The following is a 12,098-nucleotide window of genomic DNA, read 5'->3' as shown; positions in this document are numbered from 1 at the left end:
AGTATTTAGGCGCTGGGTGACAGGTATGGGTTTAGTGACAGAATTAGACTTGGAAATACACAGTAGCGGGTGTGTGTGAAGTTATTCTGAATGACCCAATGTGCACCTTGAATATTATATACCCTTTTAGGGATAGATTTCAAATAGCTCTGATATAGCAGAAACCACTAAATTATGAAATTGCTAAATTGGGAATTGTACTTCAACCCAGAACAAAAAATGTGCTTTGACGGACACTAAATAACTTTCCCAGCTACAACAGGACAGCGGTAACGAGAGATTTAGCGGGATATAAATTTGAGGCCTAGTATTTAGGCGCTGGGTGACAGGTATGGGTTTAGTGACAGAATTAGACTTGGAAATACACAGTAGCGGGTGTGTGTGAAGTTATTCTGAATGACCCTATGTGCACCTTCAATATGATCTACCCTTTTAGGGATAGATTTCAAATAGCTCTGATATAGCAGAAACCACTAAATTATGAAATTGCTAAATTGGGAATTGTATTTCAACCCAGAACAAAAAATGTGCTTTGACGGACACTAAATAACTTTCCCAGCTACAACAGGACCGCGGTAACGAGAGATTTAGCAGGATATAAATTTGAGGCCTAGTATTTAGGCGCTGGGTGACAGGTATGGGTTTAGTGACAGAATTAGACTTGAAAATACACAGTAGCGGGTGTGTGTGAAGTTATTCTGAATGACCCAATGTGCACCTTGAATATTATATACCCTTTTAGGGATAGATTTCAAATAGCTCTGATATAGCAGAAACCACTAAATTATGAAATTGCTAAATTGGGAATTGTACTTCAACCCAGAACAAAAAATGTGCTTTGACGGACACTAAATAACTTTCCCAGCTACAACAGGACAGCGGTAACGAGAGATTTAGCGGGATATAAATTTGAGGCCTAGTATTTAGGCGCTGGGTGACAGGTATGGGTTTAGTGACAGAATTAGACTTGAAAATACACAGTAGCGGGTGTGTGTGAAGTTATTCTGAATGACCCAATGTGCACCTTGAATATTATATACCCTTTTAGGGATAGATTTCAAATAGCTCTGATATAGCAGAAACCACTAAATTATGAAATTGCTAAATTGGGAATTGTACTTCAACCCAGAACAAAAAATGTGCTTTGACGGACACTAAATAACTTTCCCAGCTACAACAGGACAGCGGTAACGAGAGATTTAGCGGGATATAAATTTGAGGCCTAGTATTTAGGCGCTGGGTGACCGGTATGGATTTAGTGACAGAATTAGACTGGGATATGGCCAAAAAATAACCACACTATTGCTGGTTAAATGCACTTGGTGACGGGCGCAGCTTGCCCCTGATGTAGTATATGGCCAAAAAATGAACAGACTATTGCTGGTTAAATGCACTTGGTGTCACAGCTTGACCAACCACACTACTGAGGGTTAAATGCACTTGGTGACGGGCGCAGCTTGCCCCTGATGTAGTATATGGCCAAAAAATAAACAGACTATTGCTGGTTAAATGCACTTGGTGTGACAGCTTCACCCTGATGTAGGCTTTAGCCAGAAAACAACCACACCATTGAGGGTTAAATGCACTTGGTGACAGGCGCAGCTTGCCCCTGATTTTGTATATGGCCAAAAAATGAACAGACTATTGCTGGTTAAATGCACTTGGTGTGACAGCTTCACCCTGATGTAGGCTTTAGCCAAAAAACAACCACACCATTGAGGGTTAAATGCACTTGGTGACAGGCGCAGCTTGCCCCTGATTTTGTATATGGCCAAAAAATGAACAGACTATTGCTGGTTAAATGCACTTGGTGTGACAGCTTCACCCTGATGTAGGCTTTAGCCAAAAAACAACCACACCATTGAGGGTTAAATGCACTTGGTGACAGGCGCAGCTTGCCCCTGATTTTGTATATGGCCAAAAAATGAACAGACTATTGCTGGTTAAATGCACTTGGTGTGACAGCTTCACCCTGATGTAGGCTTTAGCCAAAAAACAACCACACCATTGAGGGTTAAATGCACTTGGTGACAGGCGCAGCTTGCCCCTGATTTTGTATATGGCCAAAAAATGAACAGACTATTGCTGGTTAAATGCACTTGGTGTGACAGCTTCACCCTGATGTAGGCTTTAGCCAAAAAACAACCACACCATTGAGGGTTAAATGCACTTGGTCGCAGCTTGTGCTGGCGCACCACAAGACACAAAATGGCCGCCGATCACCCCAGAAAAATGTGACTGACAAACGGTCTGGGCAGCCTAAAAACAGTGAGCAATTGAGGATCAGCAGCTCAATGATCCACAGCTGCAGATCGATCAGTTAATCAAGTCCTTTGGAGGAGTTAATCTGCCTAATCTCGCCCTACTGTCGCAGCCGCAACCTCTCCCTACGCTAATCAGAGCAGAGTGACGGGCGGCGCTATGTGACTCCAGCTTAAATAGAGGCTGGGTCACATGGTGCTCTGGCCAATCACAGCCATGCCAATAGTAGGCATGGCTGTGATGGCCTCTTGGGGCAAGTAGTATGACGCTTGTTGATTGGCTGCTTTGCAGCCTTTCAAAAAGCGCCAAGAAAGCGTCACAAAAGCGCGAAGAAAGCGACGAACACCGAACCCGAACCCGGACTTTTACGAAAATGTCCGGGTTCGGGTCCGTGTCACGGACACCCCAAAATTCGGTACGAACCCGAACTATACAGTTCGAGTTCGCTCATCCCTAGTTACCAGCCAAAACATGGAAGCCTTCGATATCCGATTTACCTACCCTTTTAGTCCAAGCAGCAAGGTTGCTAATTCCAGTGAATTGGCTTAATACCTCCCCTCCGTCACTAAAAAGCTAGTATGAAAAAATTGACCAAATTTTCCTGATGGAGGAACTAGCTAGTTGGGCATCCAGATCGCATGCCAAGTTCCATAAATTGTGGAATCCATGGAAACTGTTCCGAGATTCCCCAAGCAACTAAGAGACCTCTGACATATGACTTACCAACTCTAACTTGGTATCAAAGTATTAAAACTAAATAGGCTATCTTCTCTAATATGTGCAATGTGTTAAGGGACAGCTTGTAATGTATTACAGACGGGCTATATCCATGTACAAGTACGTTTTTTATGTCTTTTTTCTAAATTCATTATAATTTGTACCCGAACTCGTCATAACTTATTTATTTGTATTTGTTTTTACAAGTAATAATCTCAGCTGATGTGCATTAACCTTGTACCTGAGTTTTATAATTGTATTTTGCAATGAAAACTTGTACTATTTCCCTTGTTTCCCCCCCCCCCATCCCTCCTATCTCCCCCCCCCTCCTTATCCACCCCCCTCCTCCCCCCTTATGCGATTCTCATTACTTCATTATATGAGCTATCGTTATTGGGAAAATTGTGTGTTGGACATCATAATGTCATCAATATATTGTCTTATATTACTTGTAACCTGACATACCTTTTCAATAAAAAGAGACTTGTTAAAAAAAAAGAAATGCTTGGATAACAGCTATGCACAAGTAACACTCACAAGTCGGCTCAGCGTTTGCTTCTGCATGCTAGTTTTTCAAAGTGTTAGGTAAAGGGAGGAAGAGGATGGGGATTTTAGAAGATGATAAAACACTATAAAACAGTGAAAGCACTGCGTTGGCCGGAAGTCAAACTCGGCTCCAGTGCTTGAAAGACCGATTGGCTCACCACTATACCTCCAACATACACAACTCAGCTAGTTTTTCTATGAAATATTTTTTCAAAGTCTTAAGGTGGTCATACACATCGGTTTCTTCCGACTATCAAACTTTTTGGTTGAATCCTCCATTCTGATCAATTTTAGCCTAACGTGTACTCAGAAACCATTAACCTCTGGCAGTTGTTCTGATATGACAACTTAAGAAATTCTCCATTAGGGATCATCAACCTCCGACCCTGTTTCTAGAACTACAACTCACAAAATTCTCATTTCACTTGTATGGGATTTACAAAAAGAGCCGAGCATGGCTGGAGTTGTAGCTTTATAGCAGCTGGAGTGACAAAGGTCAATGAGCTCTGGGGCATGGGTACCTTTGAACTGAACACACAAGGATGACGCTTAGCAACACACAAATTAAGAAAACCTATGCGTTGGCTGGGAATCGAACCCGGGTCAACTGCTTGGGAAGCAGCTATGCTCACCACTATACCACCAACGCCCACAGCGACCTTCTATTTCTTTGACTTTGACAGACTTCATTTTCTAAGTCCAGAATAAACATTTAAGGAGTAGGAAGGTTTGTGGAGAAAAATGACAAAAAGCTTTCAAATCCCCAAAACAGAGAAAAGAGGTGCGCTGAATGGGCATCGGACACTGCTTCATTGTTTAAAAGAAAACTTTGTGCTCCACTATGCCACCAATGCCCCAAAACTAAGCTATAATTATTTTTCTTTTGCATTCTAGTTTTTCTAAGTTTTAAAATCTGTGGAAGGAAGTAATATCACCAGCCCCATAACTCGCCCCAACTTGTTTTCCTTTGACGCTGTAGTATATTTTCGCCTTGAAATGCTTGGATAACAGCTATGCACAAGTAACACTCACAAGTCGGCTCAGCGTTTGCTTCTGCATGCTAGTTTTTCATAGTGTTAGGTAAACGGATAAAGAGGATGGGGATTTTAGAAGATGATAACACCCTATAAAACAGTGACAGCACTGCATTGGCCGGGAATCGAACCCGGGTCAACTGCTTGGAAGGCAGCTATGCTCACCACTATACCATCAACGCCCACACAAGTTGGCGCACTATTTGCTTCTGCATGCTAGTTTTTCAAAGTGTTAGGTAAAGGGAAGAAGAGGATGGGGATTTTAGAAGATGATAACACGCTATAAAACAGTGAAAGCACTGCGTTGGCCGGGAATCGAACCCGGGTCAACTGCTTGGAAGGCAGCTATGCTCACCACTATACCACCAACACCTGCACAAGTTGGCTTAGCATTTGCTTCTGCATGCTAATTTTTCAAAGGCTTAGTTAAAGGGATGAAGAGTTTGGGGATTTTAGAAGATGATAACACGCTATAAAAAAGACAAAGCACTGCGTCAGCCGGGAATCGAACCCGGGTCAACTGCTTGGAAGGCAGCTATGCTCAACACTATACCACCAACGCTCACACTTGTGGAAAGCTTTACATTCTATTTTTTGTCTTTCTAGTTTATCTAGGTTTTAATAAGATTAGGACAAAGCTTAGAAATCCACCAAAGGCAAGGAGCTATGCCTTAGCAAGGAATCACACCTGGATCCACTGCTTGGGAAGCAGGTATGCTCACCACTACAACAACAATGACCAAAACACTGTTCTACTTCGCTTCTTTTGACAAACTAGCTTTTCTAAGCCTTAAAACCCCAGGAAGCTGTCTATGCTCACCATTATACTTCCAACTTCCACAACTCAGCTCTACGTTTGCTTTGACACGTTAGTTTTTCTAGTTCAGACATTTCTTGGAGGACAGCTATTCACCATTATACCACAAAGGCCCACAACTCAGCTGAACTTCTTTTGCTTTTACACACTACATTTTGTTTTTTAAGTCTTTAATAAACGGATGGCAAAGAAACATCAATAGAATAAAAAATATTAAAATGGGAAATGGAAAGATTACCACATGCCTGGAGGAGATTGAGCGGGAGTTTGTTAAGTACTATAATATGTTATATACAAACAATAAAAACCAGCAGGATGGAGACGTCGACCGTTAGAATTAAAAAAATTGTTCGAGGCTTTCAGGATCATTAAGGGAAACTATTCTCCATGGACTGACGGGCTCCCGTTCGCCAATATGGGGATATAATCCTGCCAATGTTACTACAGGTTTTAAATAGTGCCTATGAGACAGGTGAGCTCCCTGCATCTCTTTCTGAGGCAGTGATTTCACTCATTCTAAAAAAGGGTAAGGATGAGAGAGAGATCGGTGCGTATCGCCCGATCTCTCTCTTAAATACAGATTATAAAATCTGCACAAAAATATTCGCTAACAGGGAGTTATTGATATGCTAATCCATACAGATCAGACCGGATTTATACCCAAGAGATTGGTGCAATCTAGTATACTTAGAGCTTTTTTGAATATGCAGGTTAACCACTTCAGCCCCGCTAGGTGAAACCCCCTTTATGACCAGGCCACTTTTTACACTTCGGCACTACACTCCTTTCACCGTTTATCGCTCGGTCATGCAACTTACCACCCAAATGAATTTTACCTCCTTTTCTTCTCACTAATGGAGCTTTCATTTGGTGGTATTTTATTGCTGCTGACATTTTTTCTTTTTTTGTTATTAATCAAAATGTAAAGATTTTTTTGCAAAAAAATGACATTTTTCACTTTCAGCTGTGAAATTTTGCAAAAAAAACGACATCCATATATAAATTTTTCGCTAAATTTATAGTTCTACATGTCTTTGATAAAAAAAAAATGTTTGGGCAAAAAAAAAATGGTTTGGGTAAAAGTTATAGCATTTACAAACTATGGTACAAAAATGTGAATTTCCGCTTTTTGAAACGGCTCTGATTTTCTGAGCACCTGTCATGTTTCCTGAGGTTCTACAATGCCCAAACAGTATAACTACCCCACAAATGACCCCATTTCGGAAAGTAGACACCCTAAGGTATTCGCTGATGGGCATAGTGAGTTCATAGAACTTTTTATTTTTTGTCACAAGTTAGCGGAAAATGATGATGATTTTTATTTTTCTATTTTTTCTTACAAAGTCTCATATTCCACTAACTTGCGACAAAAAATAAAAAATTCTAGGAACTCACCATGCCCCTCACAGAATACCTTGGGCTGTCTTCTTTCCAAAATGGGGTCACTTGTGGCGTAGTTATACTGCCCTGGCAATTTAGGGGCCCAAATGTGTGAGAAGAACTTTGCAATCAAAATGTGTAAGAAATGACCGGTGAAATCCGAAAGGTGCACTTTGGAATATGCGCCCCTTTGCCCACCTTGGCAGCAAAAAAGTGTCACACATGTGGTATCGCCGTACTCAGGAGAAGTTGGGGAATGTGTTTTGTGGTGTCATTTTACATATACCCATGCTGGGTGAGAGAAATATCTTGGCAAAAGACAACTTTTCCCATTTTTTTATACAAAGTTGGCATTTGACCAAGATATATTTCTCACCCAGCATGGGTATATGTAAAATGACACCCCAAAACACATTCCCCAACTTCTCCTGAGTACGGCGATACCAGATGTGTCACACTTTTTTGCTGCCAAGGTGGGCAAAGGGGCACATATTCCAAAGTGCACCTTTCGGATTTTGCAGGGCATTTTTTACACATTTTGATTGCAAGGTACTTCTCACACATTTGGGCCCCTAAATTGCCAGGGCAGTATAACTACGCTACAAGTGACCCCATTTTGGAAAGAAGACACCCTAAGGTATTCCGTGAGGGGCACTGCGAGTTCCTAGAATTTTTTATTTTTTGTCACAAGTTAGCGGAAAATGATGATTTTTTTTTTCTCTTTTTTCCTTACAAAGTCTCATATTCCACTAACTTGCGACAAAAAATAAAAAATTCTAGGAACTCGCCATGCCCCTCACGGAATACCTTGGGGTGTCTTCTTTCTAAAATGGGGTCACTTGTGGCGTAGTTATACTGCCCTGGCAATTTAGGGGCCCATATGTGTGAGAAGTACTTTGCAATCAAAATCTGTAAAAAATGACCGGTGAAATCCGAAAGGTGCACTTTGGAATATGCGCCCCTTTGCCCACCTTGGCATCAAAAAAGTGTCACACATCTGGTATCGCCGTACTCAGGAGAAGTTGGGGAATGTGTTTTGGGGTGTCATTTTACATATACCCATGCTGGGTGAGATAAATATCTTGGCAAACGACAACTTTTCCCATTTTTTTTATACAAAGTTGGCATTTGACCAAGATATTTTTCTCACCCAGCATGGGTATATGTAAAATGACATTTTTTTTTTCGCATAAGTTAGCGGAAATTGATTTTTTTTTTTTTTTCTCACAAAGTCTCACTTTCCGCTAACTTAGGACAAAAATTTCAATCTTTCATGGACTCAATATGCCCCTCAGCAAATACCTTGGGGTGTCTTCTTTCCAAAATGGGGTCAGTTGTGGGGTGTTTGTACTGCCCTGGCATTTGAGGGTTTCCGCAATCATTACATGTATGGCCAGCATTAGGAGTTTCTGCTATTCTCCTTATATTGAGCATACAGGTAATGAGATTTTTTTTTCCGTTCAGCCTCTGGGCTGAAAGAAAAAAATGAACGGCACAGATTTCTTCATTCGCATCGATCAATGTGGATGAAAAAATCTCTGCCCAAAAAAAAAAAATGGAGGGGAAAGGCGTCTGCCAGGACATAGGAGCTCCGCCCTACATCCATACCCACTTAGCTCGTATGCCCTGGCAAACCAGATTTCTCCATTCGCATCAATCGATGTGGATGAATAAATCATTGCCGGGATTTTTTTTTTTATATATATATATATATATACAAAGTGCTTGCCAAAGCATAGGAACGCCGCCTCCTCCTCAGCTCGTATGCCTCGGCAAACATATCTGTCACTGCAGAGGAGAAAATCCCGTCTTGCAGCGCCGCATACACCGACTTGCGTGTAATCTGACAGCAGCGCAATGCTTCTGTCAGAATGCACATCGGTGCTGCAGCTAGTAGATCGGTTGGTCCACCTGGAAGGTAAAAAGACAAAAAAAAAAAAGAAAAAACCAGGCCACAACGCAATAATTGTATTAACTTTGGAACAGAACGTGTAACTTTAACTTTTGGAACTAAACATTAACCTGTTTGCTTACCTGTTTTTTTTTTTTTGTTTTTTTACTTTTATAGAACAAACCTCTCCTTCCCCATGGGTCAATGTGCAAAGCGCAAATCGCCCAAAGATGTGGCGAAGTGCGTTATGCACTTTGTCCCATGTGAAAGGAGACGTTTGCAGCAGCTGTGAGTGAATGGGCCCTAATAGCCCTGTGTGCCTATCCTGGTGAGATGTGATCCCTATGCTAGGTGTACCTGTGTGTGGTACTTTCGGAAACACTCCCCTAAGCATAGGGCAGGGTGGTCGGGACAGTCAGGACAGAAATAGCGGGTGTCACGCCTTATTCCACTCCTGCTACAGACACGACATTTTTTTCGGGGTGGCGGTCGGTTTGAGGTACCAGCAACGACACTGGGGAAGTGTCGCTCGTGTAGACGGCTAACTACACTGGTGGATGGGGCCACGGAACCTCCTGGATACAGGAGGTTCGCGATGATCTCTTCCTGAAATTTGAGGAAGGATCCAGTTCTCCCAGCCTTACTGTAGAGAACAAAACTATTGTACAGAGCCAATTGAATTAAATATACAGACACCTTCTTATACCAGCGTCTGGTGCGTCGGGAAACTAAATACGGAGCCAACATCTGGTCATTGAAGTCGACCCCTCCCATGTGGAGGTTATAGTCGTGGACTGAGAGGGGCTTTTCAATGACACGGGTTGCTCGCTCAATTAGTATTGTCGTGTCTGCGTGAATGGAGGAGAGCATGTAAACGTCACGCTTGTCTCTCCATTTCACCGCAAGCAGTTCTTCGTTACACAGTGCGGCCCTCTGCCCCCTTGCAAGACGGGTGCTAACGAGCCGTTGGGGGAAGCCCGCGCGACTAGTTCGCGCGGTACCACAGGCGCCAATCCGTTCTAGAAACAAATGCCTAAAGAGGGCCACACTTGTGTAGAAATTGTCCACATAAAGATGGTACCCCTTGCCGAATAAGGGTGACACCAAGTCCCAAACTGTCTTCCCACTGCTCCCCAGGTAGTCAGGGCAACCGACCGGCTCCAGGGTCTGATCTTTTCCCTCATAGACCCGAAATTTGTGGGTATAGCCTGTGGCCCTTTCACAGAGCTTATACAATTTGACCCCATATCGGGCGCGCTTGCTTGGGATGTATTGTTTGAAGCCAAGGCGCCCGGTAAAATGTATCAGGGACTCGTCTATGCAGATGTTTTGCTCAGGGGTATACAAATCTGCAAATTTCTGGTTGAAATGGTCTATGAGGGGCCGAATTTTGTGGAGCCGGTCAAAAGCAGGGTGGCCCCTGGGACGGGAGGCGGTGTTGTCGCTAAAGTGCAGGAAACGCAGGATGACCTCAAATCGTGTCCTGGACATAGCAGCAGAGAACATGGGCATGTGATGAATCGGGTTCGTGGACCAATATGACCTCAATTCATGCTTTTTTGTCAGGCCCATGTTGAGGAGGAGGCCCAGAAAAGTTTTAAATTCGGAAACTTGGACTGGTTTCCACCGGAAAGGCTGGGCATAAAAGCTTTCCGGGTTAGCGGTGATAAATTGTGTGGCATACCTGTTTGTCTCTGCCACGACTAAGTCTAAAAGCTCCGCAGTCAAGAACAGCTCAAAAAATCCCAGGGCCGAATCGATCTGAGCTGTCTCAACCCGAACTCCAGACTGGGCGGTGAAAGGGAAAACTACGGGTGCGGCTGAAGTTGGGGACTGCCAATCAGGGTTTGCCAGCACCTCTGGGATTCTAGGGGCTCTACGGGCACGTCTTTGCGGTGGCTGCGACGGGGTCACTACTGCACGTGCCACCGTACCAGCTTCAACTGCCCTTCTGGTGCTCGCTACTTCACCAGGTTGTACGGCAGTGCTGGTACTAGGTCCAGGAAGGGCTGGGCTGCTGGTGTATGCCTCACCACGTAATCCGACAGCACCAGCCCCACTCTGCTGCTCTTGAAGCGGATCCTGCGCAACCTGTGGTCTAGCGACACGGGGCCGGGTACGCCTGGTGGTATCAGGGACCTCAGCCTCCTCGTCCGAACTTTGGGTCAGAGAGCCACTGCTTTCTACAGGTTCGTATTCTGACCCGCTGGATTCATCAGATGAGGGTTCCCACTCCTCATCCGACTGGGTCAGAAGCCTGTAGGCCTCTTCAGAGGAATACCCCCTGTTAGACATGTGGGCAACTAAATTTAGGGGTATTCCCTGAGACTACCCAAGAAAAAAAAAGCAAGCCTGTCTTACAAATGGGAGGCTAGCGAAGTACCGGAGGCCGCTGCGGTTGATAAAAAATATCAAAAATGATTTTTTTATCGCCGCAGTGCGTGCAAAGTGAATGTGCAGTGATCAAAAAAAATAATTTTTTTTTGTCACTGCGGTGGGGCGGGCGTGGGTGTACGCACGTGTGGGCGACCGATCAGGCCTGATCGGGCAAACACTGCGTTTTGGGTGGAGGGCGAACTAAAGTGACACTAGTACAATTATAGATCTGACCGTGATCAGTTTTGATCACTTCCAGATACTATAAAAGTACAAATGCTGATTAGCGATACGCTAATCATCGAATAACGGACTGCGGTGCGGTGGGCTGGGCGCTAACTGATCGCTAACTACCTAACCAAGGGACCTAAACTATACTGAAACCTAACGGTCAATAACAGTGAAAAAAAAAAGTGACAGTTTGCACTGATCACTTTTTTCCTTTCACTAGTGATTGACAGGGGGGGATAAAAGGGGTGATCAAAGGGTTAATTGGGGTGATCTGGGGGCTAAATGTGGTGTGGTGGGTACTCACAGTAATGATGTGCTCCTCTGCTCCTCTGCTGGAACCAACCGACCAAAAGAAGGAGCAGAGGAGCACAGCAGCCATATAACCCCATCATATTTACTAATATGTGGGGTTAAATGGCTGCTGATTGGTTTTTTTGAAAATCAGCAGCCTGCCAGCCAATGATCGTGGCCGGCAGGCTGCTGACGAAATACTCTGCAGTGAAATGCCGGCCCGCGATGCGCATGCGCGGGCCGGCTGTGACGTAATCTCGCGTCTCGCGAGAGGACGCGCCGATGCGTCCAGGAGGAACTAATCAACCACCTCCCGGACGCATCGGTGCGTACAGCGGTCGGGAGGTGGTTAAGCAGGGGGGTGCTCCCGCTCCATCCTGTCATTAGACGCTGAAAAGGCGTTTGACAGGTTGGAGTGGGAATATTTCTGGAAAGTAATATATAGGATGAATATGGGTAAATACTTTATAAATTGGTTCCAGATCCTATGCAATCACCCCAAAGCTAAAATCAATATTAATAGAGTATGGTCTAAGCAAATAGAGCTGCATAG

At 43.9% G+C, this 12,098-nt stretch overlaps 4 non-coding genes across 4 annotated transcripts; all 4 read right to left on the bottom strand.

Moving 5' to 3' along the window:
- Window positions 1-4,102: 4,102 nt before the first annotated feature.
- Window positions 4,103-4,174, bottom strand: TRNAG-CCC. The gene has a single exon. It is a non-coding gene; the product is annotated as a tRNA-Gly (tRNA).
- A 495-nt stretch (window positions 4,175-4,669) lies between these two features.
- Window positions 4,670-4,741, bottom strand: TRNAG-UCC. Its single transcript has one exon. It is a non-coding gene; the product is annotated as a tRNA-Gly (tRNA).
- Window positions 4,742-4,859: 118 nt separating this feature from the next.
- TRNAG-UCC lies at window positions 4,860-4,931 on the bottom strand. The gene has a single exon. It is a non-coding gene; the product is annotated as a tRNA-Gly (tRNA).
- Window positions 4,932-5,049: 118 nt separating this feature from the next.
- Window positions 5,050-5,121, bottom strand: TRNAG-UCC. The gene has a single exon. It is a non-coding gene; the product is annotated as a tRNA-Gly (tRNA).
- Window positions 5,122-12,098: the final 6,977 nt, after the last annotated feature.

The sequence above is a fragment of the Bufo gargarizans genome, unplaced genomic scaffold (assembly GCF_014858855.1).
Source record: "Bufo gargarizans isolate SCDJY-AF-19 unplaced genomic scaffold, ASM1485885v1 fragScaff_scaffold_377_pilon, whole genome shotgun sequence".
Classification (NCBI taxonomy): Eukaryota; Metazoa; Chordata; class Amphibia; order Anura; family Bufonidae; genus Bufo; species Bufo gargarizans.
The sequence above is the reverse complement of the archived record's forward strand: the minus strand, read 5'-3'. Positions and strand labels throughout refer to the sequence as shown.